Genomic DNA, 18,407 nt, shown 5'->3' with positions numbered 1-18,407 from the left:
GCACTGTATTCTTTCAAAATCATTATGAAAGTTGTTTATTTTTTGCATCTTGACATTTTCATTGGAACCATTTTGCGGTATACTGTATATGATGTTTTGATTCTTTTTTCATTTTTTTTGTGAGTAGGCAAGATGATGACAGAGGACAATGGGGATTCAGGGATTTGAACAAAGAACATAACATAGAACATAACAAAACAGTGTAAATTTTCCTCAAATAATTAATCTGTCCAAATGTAAGCTTACCGGCACTAAGGCAAATATCCTCAAAAAGGGTTTTAATTTGTGTCTACCAACTTGTTTAAATAAACGTTATTAAAGACTTGCACCTTTTCGGTCGTAAGCTGATCTTCAAAAAAATGTTTGCACGACAGACTTATGATGAATCCTTAACCAAAGATACCGCAAACTTTTATAATTTTTCTACGAAAGAATGGACAGCATTAGCAAATTTGGAGCAACGTAATAGTGACACCTTAGAGGAAAGGGTATACTTGAATAATAAGACTGGATTAAAATGGGAAATGAAAATTCTAAACCAAAATCAACTAATATGTGACCCTTACAAAATTTTTCTGCAGTTAAGGTATTTGTGGACATGGTGATGAAAGATACACTAGCAATACATGAAAGAACAATAAGAACAACAAGATTTGGAGGAGAGAAGTGTTATTGATGAAATGAGGCAGTGAGACAACATCATTTTTAAACCTTCTGAAAAAGGGGGCAATATTTTAATTTGGCCAAAAGATAAATATGTATTGGAAGCAAAAAGACAACTTATGAATAAAAAATGCTACAGAGTTCCTTGGAGTGACCCCACAAATCAATCTCTTGAGGAAAAATATTATTCACCAAAGATAGAGCAATAAATAAAAACAAAAAGGATTTTCTCTCAGTGAAGAACCCAAGGATCGCAACGTTTTATATGCTCTCGAAGGTTCATAAGAAGGTTCTCAAGAACTCACCTGGAAGACCTACTGTCTCTGGTATAGGAAACTTGACAGAAAAGGCCAATCTGCGATTGGATCTGGAATTATGGGGATATGTTTACAACCTTCTATCCTCTACCAAAGACACTATGCAAATACTAAAAGAATGTTGGGGGAATAAATTGGGTCAACATGAATTACTCATAACCTGTGACGGTGAAAACCTTTCTATTAGCATAGATCAGGGAAAAGGCTGTATTGCTGTTTCTATAGAGATATCTCTCTGTCGGAATCTTGACTAGAGATTATATGTTCGGAAAATGATCACCAAATATAAATTCGGCACTAATATGGTACATTAGGATTCGTGATCGGTAACACAAGCCTTTTTCTTAAAATCGGAAAAAGTCAGTAACATTCTGTAAAAGTGCAGGAAAATAACAAATAGATAGATAGATAGATAGATAGATAGATAGATAGATAGATCAATAGATAGATAGATAATCAGAAAATCTGAAAAAAACAGGCAGCACTCCAAAAATCAAAATGAAAAAACGTGGCTTTATTAATCCATTAGTAGCAACATTTCGGCAAATTTCTCTGCCTTTCTCAAGCAGTGGACAAACATCAAGTGAACATTTAACTCCTTTCTGACCTCAGACGGGATAGTACGTCCGTGGTCAGATCCCCTGCTGTGATGCGGGCTATGGCTGTTTTGAAAAGCTGACATGTACCCGCAATAGTGGCGGGTGGAATCGTGATTCACCTGCTGCTATCAACTAGTTAAATTCCACTGTCATGGTCGGCGCTCATAGCAATGCAACAATTCTACTACATAGGAGCGATCTGAGCTTCGCTCCTATGTAGCAGAGACAATCAAGTTGTGCCAGCTTCTAGCCTCCCATGGAGGCTATTGAAGCATGGCAAAAGTTAAAAAAAATGTTTTAAAAAATATGAAAAAAATAAAAAAAAAATAAAAGTTTAAATCACCCCCCTTTCGCCCCATTCAAAATAAATATTTGGTATGGCCACGTTCAGAATTGCCCGATCTATCAATACAAAAAAGGATTAATCGGATCGCTAAACGGCATAGCAAGCAAAAAATTTGAAACGCCAGAATTACGTTTTTTTGGTTGCCGCGACATTGCATTAAAATGCAGGAATTGGCGATAAAAGAACGTATCTGCACCGAAATGGTATCATTAAAAACGTCAGCTGGGCATGCAAAAAATAAGCCCTCACCCGACCCCAGATCACAAAAAATGGAGACGCTACGAGTATCGGAAAATGGCACAATTTTTGGGGAATTTTTTTTTACCGCTTAAATAAAAAATAATCTAGACATGCTTGGTGTATATGAACTCGTAATGACCTGGAGAATCATAATGGCAGGTCAGTTTTAGTATTTAGTGAACCTACCAAAAAAGCCAAACAAAAAACAAGTGTGGGATTGCACTTTTTTTGCAATTTCACCGCAGTTGGAATTTTTTTCCCATTTTCTAGTACATGACATGCTAAAACCAATGATGTCGTTCAAAAGTACAACTCGTCCCGCAAAAAATAAGCCCTCAAATGGCCATATTGACGGAAAAATAAAAAAGTTATGGCTCTGGGAAGGAGGGGAGCGAAAAATGAAAAGGAAAAAAGGAAAATATTCCTGGTTATGAAGGGGTTAAATAGTGTTTCCACAGTATACCATCCATCAATTATGTAAAACAGTGTTAATTAATACATCAGGTGCTCATACTAGCACATTCAGTGATACATGTGAACAAGTCACCCAGTTGATATACATCTGTTTCTAAAGTGCAGCAGTGTAATAAAGTGCCAATGAGCTCATAAAAAAAAGATACCATATTCATATGGGGGTACTAAAACATTAACATTACAGAAAAAAATCTTACTATACATCTATGTTAAAGACACCTCCGTCACCCACGTTGCATTCAGCTTTTTCACTGAGCATGTCTGTGACGTCACCTTGGAACCAACCAATCGGTACAGTGTGCGTGAGCATGCACAGTGTTCATTTTCCATGGCCACCATTTTCCTTAAGGGCAAGTCTGAACACAACATTCTGGCTCACAATATATGCATACTGAGGCTTAAATATAAATCAATTAGACCATGTAGGTCATATTAAGAGTGCAACTAGCCCTTAGGAGCGTAGAATAGGACGTTATGGATGGATTACATCAACACTCCCTCCGCATCTGCAAGCAGCCTTATGCACAGTATAATCATATGAATAAAAGCCTCCATCCATAGCCTTCCATATATCATGGCCCTTTAGAGAACAAAACTGCAACCGAATAAGACAGCCGAGGGGTGTCCAAAAAAGACTTCATAATGAAAATATTTTTTCAATATTATTACATTATATGCATAATAATAGTACCTGCTATACTTCTTCCATGGATATTTTCTTTTTCACATATCTGAAAAAAGACAAAAATAAAAACATGTGAGTATATATCATAAAATATATCATAAAATATTTTACATAAAATATTCCACAACCTCATATACAGAGAATCAAAGCATATAGGTCCCATATCAAGGAGGGATTTATACTATTGTATGTAATTTAAAGTCAATATTAAGTCCTCCAGGCTTTCATGAACAGTTGACACATGAGAGACATGGAAAACACCCTCTACTTTATGCCCCCGTCATTGATGTTTGTATAACCTTTCTAAGAGGACCTACATCAGATTTCCCCAGTTTATCACCAATGCATTTGCTTCTCTGGTACGCCATAATTGGGGGATTTTGGAACTCACTTACCCCAGGAAGTTCCCTACTCAGGGTTGGCCAATGTCATCTAATGATTTTGGCAATGGCGTCACTCTCTTCACAAAACTCACTAACAAAGGGAATTCTTTTTGCACTATTTTGTTCCTTTTGTACAAATAAATCCTTTCTATCCACATTGTTAGCCTTAGCCCCTTGTCTATCCAGAATCTTTTTTGGATAGCCATGCGCTCTAAACTTAGTTTCCATTTAAGGTCATATCCAATTTCAATTCGTCTCCCACAATTCTTTTTGCCCTTAAGAACTGCCCATAAGGTATCACCTCTAACATCTTTCTAGGGTGATGACTTGAAAAATGTAAAACATTATTCCTGTCCGTCTTTTTAGAAAAAGGTTCTGTACTCATTTTGACCCTTTCTTTGATCACAAGCACATCAAGAAATTGTAGTCTATTCTCAGAGCTTTCCACTGTGAACTTTACAGTTGTATTAGTCATGTTCATATAATCAAAAAAACATGTAAAGCTCGGTTACAGTACTAGTCCAGATAAAAAAAAATCGTCTATGTATCACCACCATCCCCCAACTTTAGAGAAATGGGGCAACACATAGATGACCTCCTCCTCCAAGATATCCATGAGTATATTTGCATACGAGGGCACCATGTTAGCGCCCATGGAAAACCCTCTTAGCTGTTGGTAATACTCTTTTCCAAAATTAAAAGTAGTTCCTCGTCAAAATCACTCTTAACAGATCCAAAATCATTTTAAGAGCCTCCTCTGAAAAACTGCACTCACTCAGTCTTTTCTCAACTGCAGCTATACCTTCATCATGTGAAATTGATGAATATAGTGAAACTATGTCAAATGAGACCAACAGACCCTGTTCCACCTCTTTCAACCCTTCAAATTTAACCAACAAATCCGTAGTGTCCTTAATAAAGGACATTGCCTCTTGTGCCAACGGATTTAAGACCCTATCAATGAACACCCCAATGCGACTGAATACCAAATAAGATCCAGCCACAATGGGTTACCCTGGAGGACTCTCAATGCATTTGTGCACTTTCGGTAAAGTATATATCACAGGTATACATGGCAGAAGGTTCAACAGAAAATTATAATATCTTTATCAATTATCTTTCCTTCTAAGGCAGAATCTAAAATTGTCCTGATTTCTCGATTCACTTGAAATTTAGGATCAGAATACAATCTTTTATTGACCTGCTCATCCTCAATCTGTCATTTTATTTCACTAACATATTTATTCTTGTCCATGATGACCAAGGCCCCACCTTTATCAGCTTTTTTTATAACTATCGTGTCATCATGGGCAAGGTCATTTAAAGCCTCAAATTTTTCCTTCCTAATGTTGCGATTTTTGAACTTTTTTACAATTGATAATCTCAAATCTTCAACATCTCTAGTCACTGCTTCTATGAAGGCCTCTATCGCTCCTGGACTGTTTGGTGGCATGAACATACTTTTATTACTCAAACCAAATTTACTCAAACATAGCTCACTTTCCTGGACTTTCTCCTTTCTACTTTTGTTACTGAACCATTCTTTAAGTTTTAAAATAAAAGCCGGCAATTCATGTACCGCGTACAGTAAAATCACAACGTGAAAGGTTAAAATAGAATAGATAGCATAGATATATACATATAGAATACATAGAAATATAAATGTCAGTGACACACACACACATATATATATATTACATAGATAGATAGATGATGGATTACATACAGAAAATACAAATAGAATAGGCAGATATACAGATGTCAGTGACAAATACATTTAGTATAGTGTGTGTGCAGCTTACTGTACATGTATTTAATTAATAAAAGATAATTTTTTTGAAAAAAATGTCTTGGGCTCCAGCGTAAATTCGTAACCAGCAGAAGGGAAGCCGACAGCTGGGGCTGATGTTTATAGCCTAGGCAGAGGGTAATACCCATGTGTGATGGAAATATATATATCATGTAGATCTCACTTGCATGTATACTCCTTTATAATCATATATACTCATATAAACGCAAATATATCTATATACTCAGCTAGTTTATAATCAATAGCTCAACTTGACCACATGAGCTAGGCCAGATGGTTCCTCGGTACTTTCCAGACACCCAAAAACCGGAACTTAGGCCAGATGTCTTGAACTAATGTCTAAGAATCCTGCTGAATAGCAGGATAAATGTGACAGCTACATTTTAGTTGCTTAATCAGCATTCATATGTGCATTAATCACAATGTTCCATATATATATTTAGATAACCAATAACAGAGGAGCAAGATAATATGGTAATTAACTAACCACCCCTAACCACCTCCTTTCTATATGAAATTATAAATCCATGTATGTGCAATAAATCATCAGTATTGATGGAATGTTTTTCTGTCACAATGGTATACAGTCCATTCTTGATGAGCGCTCAAAATACTCAGTCTTATTGGGAAGGGCCGCAGCACACACAGGGATAGATTTATCCAAACCAAATTTCCATAACATCTGGCGCCTGCATGCGTGGCAATGGGCAATACGCATGGGGACCCTGCTGACCGGAGAGACGGAGGTGTTGGCTATGGCCTTGGCTCACGGGACGGATACTGCACAGCTCCATAAGTAAGGTAATAAAATGGTATCATCTTACCTGAAAGTCCCCTGTGCCCAGTCCAGGTCTATGCCTCTTGCCGGTCAGGTGTGGTCACCACTAGTGTTGAGCGATACCGTCCGATACTTGAAAGTATCGGTATCGGAAAGTATCGGCCGATACCGGCAAAGTATCGGATCTAATCCGATACCGATACCCGATACCAATACAAGTCAATGGGACTCAAGTATCGGACGGTATCCCTGATGGTTCCCAGGGTCTGATGGAGAGGAAACTCTCCTTCAGGCCCTGGGATCCATATTAATGTGTAAAATAAAGAATTAAAATAAAAAATATTGCTATACTCACCTCTCCGACGCAGCCTGGACCTCACCGAGGGAACCGGGAGCGTTCTTTGCTTAAAATGCGCGCTTTTACTTCCTTCCGTGACGTCACGGCTTGTGATTGGTCGCGTGCCGCCCATGTGGCCGCGACGCGACCAATCACAGCAAGCCGTGACGTCACTTTCAGGTCCTCAATGCCTAATTCTAGGCATTCAGGAATTTAAAATTACGTTCCGGCTTGTGATTGGTCGCGTCGCGGTCACATGGGCGACGCGACCAATCACAAGCCGTGACGTCACGGGAGGCAGGAGACGCGCGCATTTTTAAAATTACGTCACGGCTTGTGATTGGTTGCGTGCCGCCCATGTGACCGCGACGCGACCAATCACAGCAAGCCGTGACGTAATTTCAGGTCCTGATGCCTATTTCTGCATTGAGGACCTGAAATTACGTCACGGCTTGCTGTGATTGGTCACGTCGCGGTCACATGGGCAGCACGCAACCAATCACAAGCCGTGACGTAATTTTAAAAATGCGCGCGTCTCCTGCCTCCCGTGACGTCACGGCTTGTGATTGGTCGCGTCGTCCATGTGACCGCGACGCGACCAATCACAAGCCGGAACGTAATTTTAAATTCCTGAATGCCTAGAATTAGGCATTGAGGACCTGAAAATGACGTCACGGCTTGCTGTGATTGGTCGCGTCGCGGCCACATGGGCGGCACACGACCAATCACAAGCCGTGACATCACGGAAGGAAGTAAAAGCGCGCATTTTAAGCAAAGAACGCTCCCGGTTCCCTCGGTGAGGTCCAGGCTGCGTCGGAGAGGTGAGTATAGCAATATTTTTTATTTTAATTCTTAATTTTACACATTAATGTTGTTTCGATACCAATACCCCAAAAGTATCGGATCTCGGTATCGGAATTCCGATACCCGCAAGTATCGGCCGATACCCGATACTTGCGGTATCGGAATGCTCAACACTAGTCACCACCACATTCCCAGGTAGTGTAAGAGGTCCAAGCCCTTATCCAAACCCTGGGACATAAGTCAAGGTGTCTGCTGTGTGCCGTGTATGTGTTCCATATTTGTGTGAGAACCGGCAGAAAAGCTGGAACAGTGACTGTTTTGTTTGTGGTTGCAGGGTAACAGACGGCAGGAGGTGAAATCGCTCGATAAGCTATCACAGATTCCCGTGCAGCAGGAGGGACAGGTGGTCCTGGGACAGGTAGTCCCATGTTCCAGGCTCGGATGGTGATAGCTTAGAGGGCTGCCACAGATTCCCGTAGCCGGTGAGCCAGTCAGGACGAACGGACCGGAGGGTGGTAGAATTCCCGCTTGTTGTGCTCCTCACTTAGGCGGCCCGGGCATATGTGTGCCCAGTGCGATTGATAGTCATCTGTTCCCAGAACGGCCTGCACCTGCCACAGAATAATAAAGAGGGCATCGGTTCTCCCGGACGTCTGTATCTGTTTTTGTTCATATCCTGTACTGTTGCTTTAAGTGCATACAATTGTAAAGGGAAGTTTTTTCCCTTCTCCACGCTTCTCTTCTGCTGCTAGCAAAGATATATCTATTGTAAATCACACTGTCACATCTATTTTTGCAAAGTTTCCTGTTTCTGCATTCTGAGACAAGTGCTAGCTACAGTGTAGCAATTTTTGAAAGAAGTGAAACTAAGTGGTATCTATCATTTTTGCTGTGAGCTACTTGTTTTTAGATACGTGATTTTAGTGACTTTGGATACAGCAGCACAGGAAAGGGGAAGTGTGTGTCTGACTGCATTTGAGCGCAGACAAAGTGTTAGAAAAAGTTTTTTTCTTCTATATCAAAATTTTAAGTTTTTTGTTGGTTTTGTACCAAGTTTTTGACAGTTTTCTTTTCCTTTTTATATCAACTTCTTGTACCAAATTTTTTTGAAAGTTTTCTTTTTTTTTTTTATACCAATCTGTTGATAGCAACTTTTTTGCAGTTTTTCTTTTCTTTTTTTTGTTTATATACCGATTTTTCTTGGAGTTTTTGTTGTTGTTTTTTTCCTTTCTTGTTTGTTTTTTGTTTTTGTTTTTGCCATGGGGAGTAAGGTGAGCATACGAGACTGTTTTTTTTTTATATATATATTCCTGGAGAGCAAACTGCCCAATTCAGCTAATGTGGTGTCTCTGTATCCATTGCTTACAGCACAAGGCACCCCTTCTATGTCCCTGGCATAGAACAGCCATTGCCAGTTGTGATATCGGGGGAGAGAAGGTGAAAATCTTCCTACCCTTCTGCAGGCAGCCCCCAGACACATCAGGCAGCAGACAGCTCAGCCCTGGGTGCAGAGGGGGGAGGACTGACATCACCATCTGCTGATAATGTACAACTTCAGCACTGGTCAGAGCTGCCTACATTCACAACAACATAGAACTATAAGCCTATGCTTCAGCAAGGGGGGAGACATCCTCAAACAAAAAGGCACCTTCTAAGTCCAAAATCAGCCAGTGTATGACCCCAGCACATGCTATCACAACTATTCCTCTGATGAAGATGAGGAGGGAACATCATACATGCTGCCCAGTACTAGGAAAAGAAACCCAGAGACACAAAGAATGCAGGGTGTTATGATCCTTGGTGGCTGAGGATCACAGAACTGACTAGCTAAGTAACTGAACATAAGACGAGCTCTAGGGAGGTGGTAACTGGACTGACCGCAATCCTGATCCTAACCGCACACACTAAAGGTAGCCGGTGAACGTGCCTAAATTCCTAGACGTCTCGACGCAGCCTGAGAAACTAGCTACCCCTAGAGAGAAAGCAAAGACCTCACTTGCCTCAGAGAAATAACCCCAAAGATATAGAAAGCCCCCAACAAATAATAACGGTGAGGTAAGGGGAAAATACAAACGTAGAAATGAAACAGATTCAGCAAATGAGGCCCGCTAATACTAGATAGCAGAAGATAGATAGGAAACTGTGCTGTCAGTAGAAAACCCTATACAAAATATCCACGCTGAGAATTCAAGAACCCCCACACCAACTAACGGTGTGAGGGGAGAACTCAGCCCCCTAGAGCTATCAGCAAGCGAGGAAATCACATACTAGCAAGCTGGACAAAGACTAATAATAAACCAAGAAACATATTGAACACTGATGAGCAAAAAATGAACAAACAGAAACTTAGCTTCTCTTGGAGAGACTGATAACGAAGGTAGTCCGGAGAGATCAAAATAGCACTGAATACATCGACAGCAGGCAACAACTGAAAGTCCAGGTGAGCTAAATAGGAAACCAACTAGCAGATAACGAGACAGCTGATCCCAGCCACAGACCCGCAGAATGACAAAAAGAGCCACCAGAGGGAGCCCAAAGATAGCACTCACACAGTACCACTTGTGACCACAAGAGGGAGCCCAAAAACAGAGTTCACAACAGCAGGGGCAGATAGAGGCACCACCATTACACTATGTGCACTCCATCCTAAGTCAGGTGACCAGCATTCTCAGCAATCTTCCAGACCCAGGGATGTATCCCATGCCATTTTACTGAAGAATGTAGCAGAACCAGCGAACATATATAGCCACTTGGAATGATTTCTGGGCCATAAATGGAAATAAAAGCAGGTGATGCACTCTGGCCAATCATGAAGGAACAATTCAAACTTCCAGCAGAATTAGATGTAAACACTTGGGAGTCAGGGCCACAGCTAATTGCACAGCTCAGAGAGTGGGTCAAAGGCAGATTGGCAGGACAAGCCCTCAGCTTGCATGACATGAGCCATGACAAGACAAGTTTCATGGCAGAGTAATGCAAGTATTCCAAGACTTGGGCTTCACCAAGTCAGGAAACCACTGATAGTGGCTAGGCCCGAGAACAGGTCGTGATGGAAATACAGTGGACTGGCCCAGCAAAATGGGTCAAGTATGCCTAGGAGACTGTTTATTGCCAATTGTCGCCAAAACTGCCGCCATTATAGTGCCACAAAGAATGCGAGGGAAAAAAGGCATACCTTCGTGGGCAGAGCAAGCTGGAAAGAGCGAGAAGAAGGAAACGGGTGCCGTGCTGCTGAGAACGTTGGAAGGGGAGCCAGAAGTGAAGATGCTGCAAAGTGCCGAGCGACACACCAAAGAACCGCTGCAGACTCTGGAGAGGAGATACCGACCTCAATAAGGTTAGCAAAGGGGAGAAGCTATGTCAGACCAGGGGGAAGAAGTGATGGCAGATGCAGCCGCAGCCCAGGTAATGCCCCAAGACCTCTGGTTGGACGCAGCCGCCGGTCTCATGGCACCCCCGGGCCTCACCACTAGGGTTGAACGAAACGGGTCGGCCATTTTCAGAAGTCGCTGACTTTTGGCAAAGTCGGGTTTCATGAAACCCGACCCGACCCCTGTGTGGGGTCGGCCATGAGGTCGGCGATCTTCTGAATCTGGTATCGGAATTCCGATACCGAGTTCCGATATGTTTGCGATATCGGAAATCGGTATCGGAATCCACATTTAAGTGTAAAATAAAGAATTAAAATAAAAAATATTGATATACTCACCTCTCCGACGCAGCCTGGACATTGCCGCTAGTAACCGGCATCTTCCGTTCCTAAGAATGGCGCTTGAAAGACCTTTCGATGACGTCACGGCTTGTGATTGGTCGCGGCGGCCCATGTGACCGCTCAGCGTCCAATCACAAGCCGTGATGTAATTCTCAGGTCCTAAATTCCTCATTCTGGGAATTTAGGACATGAGAATTACGTCACGGCTTGTGATTGGTCGCTGAGCGGTCACGTGGGCGGCCGCGACCAATCACAAGCCGTGACGTCATCGAAAGGTCCTTCACGCGCACATTCTTAAGAAGGAAGGCTGCCGGAAAGAAGCAGGGCGCGTCCGAGGGTGAGTATATACCTAATAGGAATACACTCACCCTCGGCTTCTTTCCGGCAGCCTTCCTTCTTAAGAATGAGCGCCTGAAGGACCTTTCGATGACGTCACGGCTTGTGATTGGTCGCGGCCGTCCACGTGACCGCTCAGCGACCAATCACAAGCCGTGACGTAATTCTCATGTCCTAAATTCCTAGAATGAGGAATTTAGGACCTGAGAATTACGTCACGGCTTGTGATTGGTCGCTGAGCGGTCACGTGGGCCGCCGCGACCAATCACAAGCCGTGACGTCATCGAAAGGTCTTTCAAGCGCCATTCTTAGGAACGGAAGATGCCGGTTACCAGCGGCGATGTCCAGGCTGCGTTGGAGAGGTGAGTATATCAATATTTTTTATTTTAATTCTTTATTTTACACTTAAATATGGATCCCGGGGCCTGAAGGAGAGTTTCCTCTCCTTCAGACCCTGGGAACCATAGTATCCCATTGCACTGCATTGGGTTTCGTGTTTCGGCCGACCCCGACCCTGACTGTTTTATAGGATCGGCCGATTTCACTCGACCAGACTTTTGAGAAAGTCGGGTTTCGTGAAACCCGACCCGATCCTATAAAAATAAAAGTCGCTCAACCCTACTCACCACAGATGCACCTGCAGGCCCCATCTTACCACCAGGCCCCACAGGGCCCACAGCTTCAATCAGCAGGCTGGACCCCGCTGCCGCTACAGTGCCCATCATGCCGTTGTCCACAGTAGCCAAAGGGTTTGAGTCCCAACCAGGGAGTGCAGAAAACGGCCCCTCTCCTGGTGACCACTGACCTGGAAGCGCAACCACCATACAAAGACAGAAGTGTCAAGTGTTACATCTGTGGCAAGTTTGGCCATTTCCGGAACCAGTGCAGAACAACCATGCAACCTAACAGTTGGTCCAGAGAAACAGGTCAAGAAAGAAGTACAGAAAGCAGTGAAGTACCCCGTCTGTTGTGAACTCCGTTTTCAGGCTCCCTCTTGTGGTCGCAGATGGTATTGTGTGACTTTGGTTTTTTGGCTCCCCCTGGTGGTTTGGTTTATTATCCTACGGGTCTGGCTGGATCAGCTGCCTCGTTATTCACCAGGGAGGCTCCTATTTAGCTCTGCTTCACTTCCACTTGTTGCCGGCTGTCAATGTATTCAGTGCTATTCTGATTACTCCTGATTATCTCGTTTTCTGCCTCTTCAGGATAAGCTAAGTTCTGTTTGAATATTTTTTGCTCATCTGCCTGCAATATGATTTCTGTGTATGATGAGTCTAGTCCAGCTTGCTAATATGTGATTTCTTTTTGCTGGTAAGCTCTGGGGTACGGAGTTGCTTTCCCCGCACCGTTAGTTGGTGCGGGGGCTCGAGCAATCTCTGCGTGGATATTTTGAATAGGGTTTTATATTGACCGCACAGTTCCCTTCCTATTTTCTGCTATCTAGTATTAGCGGGCCTCATTTGCTAAATCTGATTTCATCTCTGCGTTTGTGCTTTCCCCTTAACTCACCGTTAATATTTGTGGGGGGCTATTCTATATCTTTGGGGTCATTCCACTGAGGCAAGAGAGGACTTTCTTTCCCTCCAGGAATAGTCAGTTTCTCAGGCCGTGAAGAGACGTCTAGGATTTTTAGGTAACGTTCCACGGCTGCCTATAGTTGTGTGCGGATAGGATCAGGTTGCGGTCAATCTAGTTACCACTTCCCCAGAGCTAGTAGTCTGTTCAGTTACTTAGCTAGTTCGACCTGCGATCCTTGCCACTAGGATCATAACAGTACAGCCGGCCAGTAAAGTGTTAATTGCATGGCAGAAGCAGGAGAAAAGAAGCTTGGAGATATTTTTTTTTTTTTTTTGCTGCCGTGTGTCTAGCTGCTGTGTGTCTGGCTTTTCTCCTCCTCTTAATCTTGGTGTGGCTCTGAGTTCAGCTGCTGATATGGATATCCAGAGTTTAGTCTCCAGTGTAGATCATCTTGCTGCAAAGGTACAAAGTATTCAGGATTTTGTTGTGCACAGTCCTATGTCAAAGCCTAGAATACCTATTCCGGAGTTGTTTTCTGGAGATAGATCTAGGTTCCTGAATTTTAAGAACAATTGCAAGTTGTTTCTTTCTTTGAAACCTCGTTCCTCTGGGGATTCTTTTCAGCAGGTTAAGATTATTATTTCTTTCTTGCGTGGCGATCCTCAAGATTGGGCTTTCGCATTGGCTCCAGGGGATCCTGCATTGCTCAGTGTGGATGCGTTTTTTCTGGCCCTTGGATTGCTCTATGAGGAACCTAATCTTGAGAACCAGGCTGAAAAAGCATTGTTGGCTCTCTCTCAGGGGCAAGATGATGCAGAGGTGTACTGCCAGAAATTTCGGAAATGGTCGGTGCTTACTCAATGGAATGAGTGTGCCCTGGCTGCACATTTCAGAAAAGGTCTTTCTGAAGCCATTAAGAATGTCATGGTGGGGTTCCCTATGCCTGCAGGTCTGAATGAGTCAATGACTCTGGCCATTCAGATTGATCGGCGTTTGTGGGAGCGCAAACCTGCGCACCATTTGGCGGTGTCTTCTGAACAGACACCTGAGTCTATGCAATGTGATAGAATTCTGACCAGAAGTGAACGGCAAAATTATAGATGGCAAAATGAGTTGTGCTTTTACTGTGGTGACTCAGCTCATGTTATCTCAGCATGCTCTAAGCGCACAAAAAAGATTGATAAATCTGTCACCATCGGTACTTTACAGCCTAAGTTTATTTTGTCTGTTACCCTGATTTGTTCCCTGTCATCTTACCTGGTTATGGCTTTTGTCTATTCAGGTGCTGCCCTGAGTCTGATGGATTTGTCATTTGCCAGGCGCTGTGGTTTTGTTTTGGAGCCTTTAAAATTCCCTATTCCACTAAGGGGAATTGATGCTACACCATTGGCTACGAATAAACCTCAGTACTGGACACAAGTGACCATGTGCATGACTCCTGTTCATCAGGAGGTGATTCACTTTCTTGTATTGCATAATTTGCATGATGTTGTCGTGTTGGGCCTGCCATGGTTGCAGACTCATAATCCAGTCCTGGATTGGAAAGCAATGTCTGTGTCAAGTTGGGGTTGTCAGGGAATTCATGGCGACACTCCTGTGGTGTCAATTGCTTCATCCACTCCTTCTGAGGTCCCTGCGTTTTTGTCAGATTACCAGGATGTATTTGATGAGCCCAAACTCAGTTCTCTACCTCCTCATAGGGATTGTGATTGTGCTATAAATTTGATTCCTGGTAGTAAGTTTCCTAAGGGACGACTTTTCAATTTGTCAGTGCCGGAGCATGCTGCTATGCGGAGTTATATAAAGGAGTCTTTGGAGAAAGGACTTATTCGCCCCTCCTCCTCCCCTCTTGGTGCGGGGTTCTTTTTTGTGGCTAAGAAGGATGGTTACTTGAGACCTTGTATTGATTATCGCCTTCTAAACAAAATCACGGTCAAATTTCAGTATCCTTTGCCATTGTTATCTGATCTGTTTGCTCGCATTAGGGGGTCTAGTTGGTTCACCAAGATAGTTCTTCGTGGTGCGTATAACCTTGTGCGTATTAAGCAGGGTGATGAATGGAAAACTGCATTTAATACGCCCGAAGGCCATTTTGAGTACTTGGTGATGCCTTTTGGACTTTCTAACGCTCCTTCTGTCCTTCAGTCCTTTATGCACGACATCTTCCGCGAATATCTGGATAAATTTATGATTGTGTATCTGGATGATATTCTGGTTTTTTCGGATGATTGGGAGTCCCATGTTAAGCAGGTCAGGATGGTGTTTCAGGTCCTGCGTGCCAATGCTTTATTTGTGAAGGGCTCAAAATGTCTTTTTGGAGTCCAGAAGGTCTCTTTTTTGGGTTTCATTTTTTCTCCTTCTGCTACTGAGATGACCCAGTCAAGGTTCAGGCTATTCATGACTGGACTCAGCCTACATCTGTTAAGAGTCTTCAGAAGTTCTTGGGTTTTGCTAATTTTTACCGTCGCTTCATCGCTAATTTTTCTGGTGTTGTTAAACCATTGACGGATTTGACCAAGAAGGGTTCTGATGTTACTAATTGGTCTCCTGTGGCTGTGGAGGCCTTTCGGGAGCTGAAGCGCCAGTTTTCTTCGGCTCCGGTCTTATGTCAGCCAGACGTCTCCCTTCCTTTCCAGGTCGAGGTTGATGCTTCTGAGATTGTAGCGGGGGCTGTTTTGTCGCAGAGAAGCTCTGATGGGTCTGTGATGAAGCCATGTGCTTTCTTTTCAAGAAAGTTTTCACCTGCCGAGCGGAATTATGATGTTGGTAATCGGGAGTTGTTGGCTATGAAGTGGGCATTTGAGGAGTGGCGACATTGGCTCGAGGGAGCTAAGCATCGTGTGGTGGTCTTGACTGATCACAAGAATTTGATTTATCTCGAGTCGGCCAAGCGGCTGAATCCTAGACAGGCTCGTTGGTCGTTGTTTTTCTCTCGTTTTGATTTTGTGGTCTCATACCTGCCTGGTTCGAAGAATGTGAAGGCTGATGCTCTTTCTAGGAGTTTTGTGCCTGACTCTCCTGGTGATTCAGAGCCAGCTGGTATCCTCAGAGAAGGGGTGATTTTGTCTGCCATCTCCCCAGATTTGCGACGAGTGCTGCAGGAGTTTCAGGCGGATAGACCTGACCGTTGTCCACCAGAGAGACTGTTTGTCCCGGATAGATGGACCAGCAGAGTTATTTCCGAGGTTCATTCGTTCATTCTTCGGTGTTGGCAGGCCATCCTGGGATTTTTGGTACCAGAGATTTGGTGGCTAGGTCCTTCTGGTGGCCTTCCTTGTCACGGGATGTGCGTTCCTTTGTGCAGTCTTGTGGAATTTGTGCTTGGGCTAAGCCTTGCTGTTCTCATGCCAGTGGCTTGTTGTTGCCTTTGCCTGTCCCGAAGAGGCCTTGGACGCACATTTCCATGGATTTTATTTCAGATCTCCCTGTCTCTCAGAGAATGTCGGTCATTTGGGTGGTTTGTGATCGTTTTTCTAAAATGGTCCATTTGGTGCCCTTGCCTAAGTTGCCTTCTTCCTCCGAGTTGGTTCCTCTGTTTTTTCAAAATGTGGTTCGTTTGCACAGGATCCCTGAAAATATTGTTTCCGACAGAGAATCCCAGTTTGTGTCTAGATTTTGGCGAACCTTTTGTGCTAAGACGGGCATTAATTTGTCTTTTTCGTCGGCCTTCCATCCTCAGACGAATGGCCAAACCGAGCGCACTAATCAGACTTTGGAAACCTATTTAAGATGTTTTGTTTCTGCTGATCAGGACGACTGCGTGACTTTTTTGCCATTGGCCGAGTTTGCCCTTAATAATCGGGCTAGTTCTGCTACTTTGGTTTCGCCTTTTTTCTGTAATTCAGGGTTTCATCCTCGTTTTTCCTCGGATCAGGTGGAGCCTTCTGACTGTCCTGGAGTGGATGTTGTGGTGGATAGGTTGCATCAGATTTGGAATCATGTGGTGAACAATTTGAAGCTGTCACAAGAGAAGGCTCAGCGCTTTGCCAACCACCGTCACTGTGTGGGTCCCCGACTTCGCGTTGGGGATTTGGTGTGGTTGTCTTCTCGCTTTGTTCCTATGAAGGTCTCCTCTCCTAAGTTTAAGCCTCGGTTTATCGGTCCTTATAAGATTTTGGAAGTCCTTAACCCTGTGTCATTTCGTTTGGACCTCCCGGCATCGTTTGCTATTCATAATGTGTTCCATCGGTCGTTGTTGCGGAGGTATGTGGTGCCTGTGGTTCCTTCGATTGAGTCTCCTGCCCCTGTGCTGGTTGAGGGAGAATTGGAATACGTGGTGGAGAAGATCTTGGATTCTCGTATTTCTAGACAGAGGCTTCAGTATTTGGTTAAGTGGAAAGGCTATGGTCAGGAGGATAATTCCTGGGTTGTCGCCTCTGATGTTCATGCGGCCGATTTGGTTCGTGCCTTCCATGTGGCTCACCCTGATCGCCCTGGGGGTTTTGATGAGGGTTCGGTGACCCCTCCTCAAGGGGGGGTACTGTTGTGAACTCCGTTTTCAGGCTCTCTCTTGTGGTCGCAGATGGTATTGTGTGACTTTGGTTTTTTGGCTCCCCCTGGTGGTTTGGTTTATTATCCTACGGGTCTGGCTGGATCAGCTGCCTCGTTATTCACCAGGGAGGCTCCTATTTAGCTCTGCTTCACTTCCACTTGTTGCCGGCTGTCAATGTATTCAGTGCTATTCTGATTACTCCTGATTATCTCGTTTTCTGCCTCTTCAGGATAAGCTAAGTTCTGTTTGAATATTTTTTGCTCATCTGCCTGCAATATGATTTCTGTGTATGATGAGTCTAGTCCAGCTTGCTAATATGTGATTTCTTTTTGCTGGTAAGCTCTGGGGTACGGAGTTGCTTCCCCCGCACCGTTAGTTGGTGCGGGGGCTCGAGCAATCTCTGCGTGGATATTTTGAATAGGGTTTTTTATTGACCGCACAGTTCCCTTCCTATTTTCTGCTATCTAGTATTAGCGGGCCTCATTTGCTAAATCTGATTTCATCTCTGCGTTTGTGCTTTCCCCTTAACTCACCGTTAATATTTGTGGGGGGCTATTCTATATCTTTGGGGTCATTCCACTGAGGCAAGAGAGGACTTTCTTTCCCTCCAGGAATAGTCAGTTTCTCAGGCCGTGAAGAGACGTCTAGGAATTTTAGGTAACGTTCCACGGCTGCCTATAGTTGTGTGCGGATAGGATCAGGTTGCGGTCAATCTAGTTACCACTTCCCCAGAGCTAGTAATCTGTTCAGTTACTTAGCTAGTTCGACCTGCGATCCTTGCCACTAGGATCATAACACCCGTCCATAGGATAGGGGCAAGCAAGCCAGGTCCGCAAGACACTACGCTCCTGGCATGTAAAACCCCATCTGCAGGACCAATACCTCAAATTACCCTGAAAGTGGATGGCGTTGT

The sequence above is a fragment of the Ranitomeya variabilis genome, chromosome 5 (assembly GCF_051348905.1).
Source record: "Ranitomeya variabilis isolate aRanVar5 chromosome 5, aRanVar5.hap1, whole genome shotgun sequence".
Lineage (NCBI taxonomy): Eukaryota > Metazoa > Chordata > Amphibia > Anura > Dendrobatidae > Ranitomeya > Ranitomeya variabilis.
The sequence above is the reverse complement of the archived record's forward strand: the minus strand, read 5'-3'. Positions refer to the sequence as shown.